Source organism: Dipteris shenzhenensis, chromosome 12 (assembly GCF_047967505.1).
Source record: "Dipteris shenzhenensis isolate YYH24624 ecotype China chromosome 12, Dip_SZ_1.0, whole genome shotgun sequence".
NCBI classification, from domain to species: Eukaryota; Viridiplantae; Streptophyta; class Polypodiopsida; order Gleicheniales; family Dipteridaceae; genus Dipteris; species Dipteris shenzhenensis.
The window spans coordinates 8,128,419-8,139,877 of NC_141607.1; the positions used below are offsets into that span (position 1 = coordinate 8,128,419).

The following is an 11,459-nucleotide window of genomic DNA, read 5'->3' on the forward strand; positions in this document are numbered from 1 at the left end:
TTGCTGGTGCTGGTCCTCCAATTACCATTTGGGTTCGTTACTCCTTGGCTGATAGGTGGCTCCACCATTATATTACATCTTCTTGCATAATTACTTGCGTTGTAGCTTCATGATACGTTTCTATTTCTTACACTTGCTCCATTCATCTTCTCAACGCTTGACACCTTGTTTTTCCATGTTTGCACTTGGATAATCACCTCCACCTACCAGTTGGTGAGATCCTTTTATGGATGTATTGGGTTGACTTTCACTTGGTTTAGGGTTTTGCACTTCTATCTTCTTTGGTGTTGGATTAGGCTTGATGGCAACAAATGGCTTTTGAGCTATCTCGTGCATTTGTCCCCGTGTAATACATTGTATCTTTCCACTACGATCATTCCCAAGGGTAGTGTTGTCTGTACATGGTTGGGGTTTGATGCTGAGAGGGAAATCCATGCATGCATGTCCAACCTCACAATGTCACCACATTGGTTGGAATGCGATTGGACTTGCTCTATGTTGACTTTCAGCTATTCTATGACTATCTCCACATCTAAAACACTTTATTGTAGATTAGTATGCATTTTATTCCAACTTGATTTGGATAGATGGGTACCAATCCTTCTACACCTTCAATATAGGATGCTAGACATTCAAGCTCAAATGCAAATTAGGATTCTATTTCCTTTGGTTGCAGCTATTGTGCTACCACTACCCTTGCATAAGGGGGTGGATTGGAATTTCTCAAGGGTTGGAGTATCTGGGTTCTCACTAGGATATGTTCATCCTTGGGAACCTTTGGTGCTTCTTTTTTTATGGGTCGCCTAAAAGTTGGCATTAGATCTTGCTAGTACTGCTAATTTCAAGGTTGAGTGAACCATGTGCTGTCATGATGGCCATGCACTACATGTATGGGATACCTTAGCCTTGCTAGTTGTTGATTCGTCTTGGGATCTAGATTCGTTGGCCATATGATTGCTATGTAGTATGGACAACATATATGTTCTCTCATTGGGTATCTTGATGGTGTTGGTTGTGCTACCCACAACTTTTGCTCTATGGCCTATATCATCTCTTTATTGAACGTGGTTGCCATGGCCTCCACTTGGTCCTTGGTCCTTGGTACCTTTTCCTTGCTAGAGCAAGTGTAATTCCCACTTTATGTGTGGTTGATTGTTATTACCATTAGAATATGAATGAGCCATCCCTTGTTTATTTCAATTGTTGATTTATGAGATTCTTTGTTATTCTCATTGCTATTTACGTTCTTTGTGTCCTTTTGGATGGGTTTCTTTAGTCCAACCATGAACCGTGCTATTAGTTTGGGTCACACTTGTCTATGAATATAATATCCGAACTTCTCCTTTTGGCCTTGCTATCTAATGACAATGTTGAGTCATGCTGGAGTCTTTAGTGCGAAATCTTTATTTGAATTGTGCAAAAAAACCTTCCTAGGTCTCTCTTTCTTCCACCAACATTTCAAGTACCAATCAGACGCCTCATCTATTAGGGCCATGTGAAAGTGAGGTACTTCGGTTTCATTTGTTCCATCTCTTGCTACTCTATTGGCTATAATCTAACAACTGTAGGAACTATCCCAAGCTACCCTTTCCATCGTATTTGGATAACTTTAGTTGCCAAAGGGCCTTCTACCATTTTTATTGTTAGGATTTTTTTTTGTTTCCTATTTGCAAAAAAATACTTTTATTAAGTATGAATGAAAACCGCAGAGCAAGCTCAATGCGAAAGTACATCATGTCAATAAAAACATGAGAGAAATTCATTAGGGTGCCATTGAAAGGACTACATCCCTTCTAGGTTGTCTTGGCGGAATTAATTCTCATTGGCTCTGAGATCAAGCATATTACTAGTTGATGGTTAGATATTAAATTCTTGGATAGCATCAAGGGTGTATGTGAGCCTTTTGAAATAAACTAGCTCTAAGCATCTTTTGAACCTCAATTGCATGCTTAGGTCAAAGTTTAGCTTCTATTGGTTTTATCGGTTCTCTAGATCCTTTTATGGATGTATTGAGTTGACTTTCACTTGGTTTAGGGTTTGGCACTTGTGGCTTCTTTGGTTGGTGTGCTTAAGCTTTAGGCTACAAATAGCTTTTGAGCTATCTTGTACATTTGTCCCCTTATATATCACGTGCTAGGATAGATGCTACACTAGATGTTGATACATTGTATCTTTTCACTCTAATTATTCCCAAGGGTACAATTATCATACTGTCCATAGTTGGTTAGAGTTTGATTCTAAGAGGGCAAGCCATGCATGCATGTCCAATCTCACAATGTCACCACAAAGTGATTGGACCTTCTCTTTGTTGGCATGCAGCTATTCTATGGTTTTCTCTATATGTAAAACACTTTATTGGAGCTTTTACTCTAACTTGATTGGAATAGATAAGTACTAATCCTTGTGCACAGCGAATATAGGAGGCTAGACATTCAAATTGGGATTCTATTTCTTTTGGTTGCAGCTATTGTGCTGCCACTACTGATGGAGCTGGATTTGGAGCCCTTGGATCAGGGAGTAAATTAGAATTCCTCAAGAGTTGGGAGTATTTGGGCTATGTGACAAATAAGGGTGTCACTAAACCAATACAAATGGCAGCATTTCATAAGATATGCTGAAGCAGTATGAGATCTATCAAATGACGGCTGCTGATAGAAAACGAAGTAATCCATGTTGACGGGGGTTGCAAGGATTGCATAACATTAGGTACGATAGGAGCAAGTATGGTACCTATAGATAAGGGACCACGATCTATAGAAATATCCCATATACTTGAAACAGTATGATAGTCAAAGCCTGTGGCAAATTCCGTGGAAAAGGCGTGATAGCGTGAATGACTCGAATGTTCTGAATGATCAAGTAACATGAATTCAAGGTAATATGCAATGGATGTGTCTGAATGTCTATCAGCATCAGGTCTAGATGTATTGATCATGAGCTTGTCAAGGAGCTGACTGTAAGTAGGCTTGATAGCAAAATTGAAAGCATGAGCTATCCCAAGAGAATGAGAGCCGTTGATTGCTGATATGGCATGAAGGATTGCTATCCGTACAAACTCCAAATCTTGGATGACACCACAAATCTACATCTGTGATCTATGCAAAGCAATCATGAATATATGCAAGAACTATGGTGTTCTCTAATTTGTTCCATGGCAAAGACTGATAATGTTAGTTGCACCAGGGAAAGACTGAACTAATACTAAGATGTCCTCATGCTGAGGAAGGATCTGTTGATCTGAAGTGGCTTTAACAAATGAATTCAAGTATGATGCACTATGGCGTAACTGGGTGAAACCTTAATGGAACCTCAAACACAAACGTCCAATATAAGCAAACCACAGCCCCTCTAGCACCTCAAGGATAGGTGGCTTAAAGCCAAATCTCAGCAACCAAGAACAATTCGCAGCACTAAGGGGCAAAATCACACGTCAATACCTGCCTCGTCTAGGGGCTGGAGAACTTTGGGACAGCTTAGGAGACTTCAAGGAAGTGCTGGAACATGAAATCACAATGGAGGAAGGGATGGAAGAGAAGGGAAGGGAAGAGAAAATGCAGCACTAGTGGCCAAAAAGAAGGGCTGGCCCCCCTGAAGATCTTTATTGCAATAGAATAACTGTGTACAACTGGATCACAGAGGTAGCATGAAAGAGTAAATTCTCAATGCAGCTTATAGTGCAGGGTCCTAGCTTGTGCTTTTCCAAAAGCTAGACATGCTTTCTAGCTTAGAATAGACCTGCTTTCTAGCCTAGAATAGGCTTCTTTTTTACAAAAGCTAGCCATTGCTTTTCTCTATAAATAAAGCACTTTTCTCCAAGCAGGGTGCCTTTTATGTGCTATGGGCCCTCCACTTGTCCTTTTACTTTGGCTGTTGTGGGACCTGCTTTTTGGCACTTGCCCCTTGAATTTGGGGCCTTTTTGTACTCAATAAACATTTTCCAACACTTCACCATTAGAGGTTAGTCAAACGCATTCATTCTAGTTTTTGGACTAATCCTAGTCCCTTATGGGCATCCCCACAGTTATCTTTTGCCAATGCAAAGTAGAGTAAATAAAACTTATTCTAGTTAACCAAAGTCAACTTTCTAAAGGACAACTTAGAAAGCCATGTTGGGATATCTCAAGGTGTATGCCTCAGGCACACCTTATGTTTCTATGTGTGAGTGCTAGAGGCACAGTTAGGTGCCCACAAGCACAGTTAGGTGGTGGAAAAGCCACATAGGATGATTGAGTGAATCTAGGAGCAGATTAAGGAGATGATTGTGGAGCTTTGAGGTCATCAGTGATGTCAGTGACCTTGTATGAGGTGCCTACTTAAGGACCTCTTTCTTCTTCATTCTATATGCAAGTATTCTGATTTTGTGTCAACTCTACTCTCTCCTTTCAGTGTTTCAACATGGTATCAGAGCCATTTCATCCCCCTTGAGCCCATTTCTGCCACATCATCATCATCTTCTTCTTCTTCTTCTTCACCATCTCTCCCTCTTCTCCAAAAATTTTGCTTGAGCTTGTTCTCCTTCAATCCTCAACCATTTCCCACACCCTTTCTGCTGTAGATCCCTCTTGTTAGGGCGAACTTCGGGCTGCAAGCAATTAGGGAACAACCCCCGCTGCTGGTCGCCATTGCAGAAAAGTCGTCGATTTTCTCTTCTGCGTTTTCTCTGCACCTGGTCTGTCTTTTCTTAATTCCTTCCAGGGCAAGCTTCTACATACCTAGAGCTACCTTGTGCTGAAATCTGAGCAGCAATGGCTGCATATTGAAGGAGAAAACAGAGAAAAACCAGTCGACTTTGTTCAAGAAGGTGAAGGCGACCTGACGCGTTTTTTCGCCTCTTCTTCCCAGAGGATCTACTGTGGTATACCAGCTTTCTTTTGCCTCAGAAAGCCCCTTTTCTTTTGCTTTGAAGAGTCTGCTATGAGCCCTCCAAGTTCAGCTCTCTAGTTTTGACAGTTTTTACATGCTTTTGAAAATGATGCTACATAAAATGCTACTCTAGCATTTCTGGTCTTTTGAAGTTTTTAATAACTTCACTACAAGTGTTGCTTCAGTTTTGTTTTGACTTGCTAGACCTGGTTGTGATTGGAAAGTGGTTATTTCATCCACTTCTATGAAGCATATAAAAAGTAGCATCATTGTTTGAAAACTAGTCACTACTATTTGCTACATCAAGTGGCTATACTTTGGAAGTATTGCAGTTCTTTTTGCCTTGTAAGAGAGATAGACACTGCCCAATATCTGGGTTAGACCCTGTCATGGCTACTTTATATATCTTGAGAAGTTCAATGGAAAAGGGTTCCATACATGGCAAATGAAGGTAAAATTTGCATTAATGCGGGAGAACTTATGGGGACTTGTCAAACCTTCTCCTACCGCTTCTTCTACGGCCTCAAATGCTGGGGAATCTTCAGCTCCGACACGACCGGCAAGGGATCCAGTAAGAGAAGAAAAAGCATATGGTATAATTGCTTTAGCTTTGGGTGATGATTACATACATCATATATCTGACTTGGAGTCTCCATCGGAAGCATGGCAGAAGCTAGATTTGATTTTTGGTGCAAGCTCTCATATTTCTAAACTATCACTTAAAATCTCTTTCTTTGAATTAAAGATGGCAAGTGATACTACTTTAGCTGCCCATGTCAACTATATGCGGAGTCTTATGACTCAGTTAGCTTCTATCAACTCTCCTATCACCCCTGATGATGCTATGGCAGTACTACTTAAGAGTATGCCTGAAAGCTTTGATCACATTGTAAGCACTTTGAAGAATCTTCCCAATCCAAACCTTGAAGGCATTATCTCAGCTCTCCAAGAAGAAGAAAGACACATGGAGTTAAGGAAAGGCAATGACACTGCTTATGTTATGAAATTCCAGAAGGGCAAGTACTCTCCTTGCAATCACTGTGGAAAGACAAATCACCTTTCAAAGGACTGCTTCAAAGTTAATCCATGTAAGCACTGTGGCAAAAACAACCATAGTGAGAAGTTCTGCAGAGCAAAGACAGAAAATGCAAATCTACTTACAGTGAATTTGCCTCCACAAGATGAGGCATCCCATGAAGATTATGCATTTTAAATCATCTCTATGTATGCTCCAGATCACTCTTTTTATGTCAAGGTACTCAGCCTGGATAGTCCTCCAAAATGAATGAAAATAAGTTATTGTGTGTGTTTTGTAAACACCTCTGGTCACCTTATGATGTAGGCCATGTGTATGTTTTGTTCCATGGTACCTCCTACAGACATTGTGTGCATGTACATGTAGGAGAGATAACCATTGGAAGGTCTGTTTGTATCCCTTTCTATTTACCTTACACCCAAGGAAACCCTTGCTAGCATGAGAACCTAGCCATAGATTTATCCTTGACCACCATGAGATGGCATGAGAAACTATGAGACTAGATGTATTCTTGACATAGCCTGAGGCATCTCCTTGAGGGGGGGTTTGTTGGGATATCTCAAGGTGTATGCCTCAGGCACACCTTATGTTTCTATGTGTGAGTGCTAGAGGCACAGTTAGGTGCCCACAAGCACAGTTAGGTGGTGGAAAAGCCACATAGGATGATTGAGTGAATCTAGGAGCAGATTAAGGAGATGATTGTGGAGCTTTGAGGTCATCAGTGATGTCAGTGACCTTGTATGAGGTGCCTACTTAAGGACCTCTTTCTTCTTCATTCTATATGCAAGTATTCTGATTTTGTGTCAACTCTACTCTCTCCTTTCAGTGTTTCAACAAGCCAGTCTTCATCAACTCTTGATGTTGTCTTCTTTAGTAGTGCTACCATATCTTCGAACATAATTGATGAAATGCAAAGCACTTCTAGAGTAGATTGGGAAATGGGTTACATCTTTCCTGCTCTTGATCAACACTACTGTCTTATCCTCAATGTCAGCCTCACACTTAAAACTAGTGAGTTGACTGATGTTGGAATACATAGCAGCTAGATGATCACTAAGTTCATCAAATTCAGACATTTTAAGCTCATGAACTTTAGCTTTAGAAAGACCTTTCAAATTGGTAAAACTACCGAAGATACCATCGAGTTTAACCCATACTTTGTTTGTTGATGATTTAAAATCAATCTGGTAAATGAGACGATCATGAAGTGGACTAATAATGGAAAATGGCACGTTGATTGCACTACTTTCAAGCCTTAAACTCATTGCCTTGTGCCAAAGGAGGATCCTCATCTCCTGAGACTATCCCATAAACCTCTCCTCATCAAGATGCGTTGCATATTTGTCTGCCGTGTAGGGAAACCAATCCCTGATAATTTTTGTGGATGGTCTTTTTCCCTCGCCCATCGATTTACCCCACCTCGGTGCTTGGTATTAGTGTGCTCTCCAAGATTCCCTCTCTTGCACTCTTAGTTGCTAATCTAGCATTATTTATTGGGAGAAGTACCAATTGGTGACGCTGAGCCAATGCTAAGATGTCTTCAGGACTGATCTGCTTATCATAGTTGGTGGGAACTGAGTCTAAGGACATGATATGCTCCATGTTGGAGGTGAAAGCATTAGTGATGGATTCTTGAATGGATGACTTGCAAATCTGCATGGTCATTCCTGAACTTCTACTATGTGTCTTCATCATCTGCTCTAGTAATAGATGGAGTCGGTTCCATTCATGAATGTGATGGCTGAACATCACAAAAATAATTAGTCTAAGCTGATGTATATGGAAGAGCCTCATTGCTGAGTGCGTATTTGTAAATGTACATGATTAGAACATGGAGTCTGATCTATGCAATCATGTGACGAATGTGTGTCCTTTTTCTGAAGATTTCCGAGGTCCGAATCGGCATTGTAAAACTGGTACGTTGTTGAGGAATCCATGGTGAACAGAGGAGAAGGCCAAGGAGAAGATCACATGATGTGGATGTGGGAGATTGAGACAAGTACTACAGATGATTAAGTGATTTGAAAGGTATATGCCTCATCTTATAGGCTAGGATGGCCTTATCTTCCACACACAAGTACATCGCTGATGATGTCATATTGAATATTACCTTGACCCTTTTTAAAGCCAAGAGTCACTTGACCCTTCACACAACAAGAGACGAAATCCTATTTACACATCTACACACACATGGTAACATAGGCACACACATAATTGGAATGTGTACGGATACTACTCCGAATCCCAACAAGACCCCCTTCGGAGTGAAGGTGGAGTGTCTTGAGAAAAGACTTCATCAGCATGGTGATTTGGGCTCAAACTGCAATCTTGTGATACAAAATAATAAAATGATGCCAACGCCTGAAACTGACAGTTAGACCTGATATGAGAACCTCATCACTCATGACAACCTACATCATTCTAACCAAAAAACAACCTCCTTGCTCGAAGCAGAAAAAGACAATCTATTACAATCATTTTGGGGGACTACCTAGCAGAGTACCTTTGACTCATGTACAATTGAAATCCGAATCAGTCTCTATCCCCTCCTGAAGAGATAGCTCACATTATGCAGAAAACAAAGCTTTTTCTTCAGGTCCGCTGGAAGGTCTGGTGGCCTCGTCCTCGTCAGCTTCCTCTGCTACAAGATTTGCATGCTCCTTGGCTTGTTCTTTGGCATTCTTTTTGAACATGTGTCTTTTCTACAGCCAAGTTTGTTGTAGAAGGTACATTTGAATGGCTTCCCATTCTCCTTCGCTTTGCTTTTGGAGAAGAATATATTTTCAGTCTCAAGTACTGCTCCAGCTTGCTCTATGAGATGTCTTTCTTCGTCAATGAGGATGACTACCTCATCACAGCCCATCTCTTTGGCTACTCTAAGTACTGCAAGTACTTCACTATACTTTGAGATGTTTTCAATGCTAGAAAGTGGTATTACATTATGATCATCTTCATCAACCTTGGCCTTAAGGGCAGGGGCAATAGCCCTGTTGTTGAAGAAGTGAGCCCAATGTACGTAAGTGCTCACTGAGAGTATCACTCTTCTTCATCTTCAGATTAAACAACTTTTTCTTAAGAAACACTTTTGGATTACTTATTTTATTCTCAAACAGATTATCAAGTTTCTCTGAAACCTCGTTTGCTGTTTTACCAAGTTCCATATGATGGATTTGATTATTAGCAAGACCAATCGCAATGATAGCCATGGCTTTGTCATTGTGATTTTCCTGCTTTCACTTCCTTTTTGTTCACAATGTTTTAAATTCCTTCTCTCATCAAGAGAAGACGGGTCTTTGTGTGCCATGTGGGAAAGTCAGTTCCGGACAACTTTGGTATTTTCTGTGTGCTTCCATGATACAAGAGATGTCTCTCAGAGAAAAAATGACATGCTGGTGAGTAGACTCCGCAATCTCCCAGGCAACAATTCCTTGATACAGTATATGCTAACAGAAAAACAAGACCTTTTTTCAGAAAATGTCAACCATGAGTAGAGCTGGTTCAGCCAACACATGAGATTAGTTGTTGGCCAGAGGTTCTCAAGAAATCAGCGATGATAGGAAGGTGTAGAAACAGCAACAGTAGTCATTTGTACAGGCAATTCTAGTGGCAATGCTGCACTTTCTGTTTTTTTCAGAAAGAGGGTGGAGTAGACCTGAGTAGGTAGTGTCGTGGAAAGAGACGGTAGCAAATAGTCATGACTCAGAGCAGTCTGTAGCAGAATTGCGATGGGACAAAAAAAAGAACCCAAATGTGATAAAAAATCGATGCAGTATATTTGAATAGTTTTGGCATTGCTTGAGCAGGTTTGTCATCTGTATGGTAGCGATGACCTGAACATGAGTAGCTGCTCCTCAGAATGCACAAGCAACATAAAACTTAACTGTTTGGGTTGTGTTTGTGACGACATTGCAGAGGGCTCTTCCACTTGTGTCTATATCAGGTGATGGGAAAGGAAAAAAAGAAAGATGGGGGTAGAGTTTAGTGTGCATAGCAGCAAGGGTTTCTTATGAAAACCACGAGCAGGGAGGCACAACCATATTTCAAGTTTGGCCTTCATCCCTTCCAAATGTGGCAGTGTAATAGAAGAGGATATCTAGTCAGGCTTGGCAATTAAAATAGAAATTAGCTCTAGTGACAATGAGCTGTTGTGGGGCAAGTAGAGAATGGTGATGCGCTCCAATCCCTGCTCTGTTACCATGTTGAGGAATCCATGGTGAAGAGAGGGAGAAGACAAAGGAGAAGATCGAATGATGTGGGCACGGGAGAGAGAGAAAGTATTGCAGATGAGCAAGTAATGCACATGGTGTGGACACGGGAGAGAGACAAAGGAGAAGATCACATGATGTGGACACGGGAGTACTACAGATGATTGATTGATTTGAAAGGTACATCGTTATAAGCGCATGCCTCGTTTTATGAGGTGAGCTAGCCTTACCTTCCACACAAACATACGTCTTGATCCTTTTCTAAAGCCTCGGGGTCACGTGCCCCTTCACACCAAGAGACAAAATCCTATCCACACTTCTACACACATGGTCACATAGGTACACACGAGAACATGCACACACCCCACTTCAAATCCCAACATACATACCCTTTGGCAACAAAAGGTTGAGTAGTTGCTCTGTTTACTGACGCCATCCAGAGTCTGATTGCAATATAATTAAATTGTGAATGGCTCCATGCAGCAGACTATTTGGTCCTCTGTGCTAGAGTCGCTGACATGGAGAGTACTCTCATGAGAACACTGTGATCTTTGTTGTGGAAGGCTGCTGAATGTGGAAACAAGGAATGATGATCTGTGAGCAGCCATAAACCGGAGTATGGATATTTGAACTACCACTATAGGGCCTATGCTTTGAGCTGCCACTATGGGGCTTATGATCTTGCTCAATCTTTAAAACTCCTCTCAAACTTGTAAAACATAGTCCAACCTATGTGGATGTGAGAAGTCATGATGGAACAATGTGCCAAAGATAAAGGTCAAACCTGTAATAAGATGATGACAACGATGTATGAGGAACACCCAAAAGGCTTTACATGGCTGATGTATGTGGAACGAATTCCAAAATAGTGAATAAGTCGACTTTACAAAGCTAATGTAAGTGCATAGGAACCAATGCCAAAATTGTTAACAATTTGACTAGTATTGTAGTGCAAAAGGTATGTCGAATTGCCTCATTTTTGCTAAACGAGTTTCATTGGTGCTTGTCGGCCAAGCTATCTTCCAAATGTTCTTGTGGCAACATGTAGGCTTGGCTGGATGCTCTCTTGTTGCCTTGTTTGAAACCGGACCAGAAACCCTAAAACGAATCTGGATTCAGCTTTGAAACCCTAAAAACGAATCACAGTTGGTAGAAACGCAGCTTGGATCTTCAATTCACAACAGTTAATCACCAAGATAGATTTCGAATTTCATAGATAACAGGGAAAAATAGCATGTAATAGCTTCATTTGACGAGGAGTAGCAGCAGATTTCTTCTAGGAATCAAAACGAACTGAGAGAGGGAGAGAGAGAACAGAGAGAGATTGCTACTTCCACGCAATATTTTTGCAACAT

General features: G+C 41.0%; 1 protein-coding gene across 1 annotated transcript in view; it reads left to right on the plus strand.

Moving 5' to 3' along the window:
• Positions 1-10,915, plus strand: part of LOC147895762 (F-box family protein) — a 63,460-nt gene extending 52,545 nt beyond the window's left edge. The window contains exon 6 of the mRNA XM_087383194.1: positions 9,812-10,915. The gene's annotated coding sequence lies outside the window, so the exon portion shown is untranslated. The remainder of the gene's footprint in view (positions 1-9,811) is intronic.
• Positions 10,916-11,459: the final 544 nt, after the last annotated feature.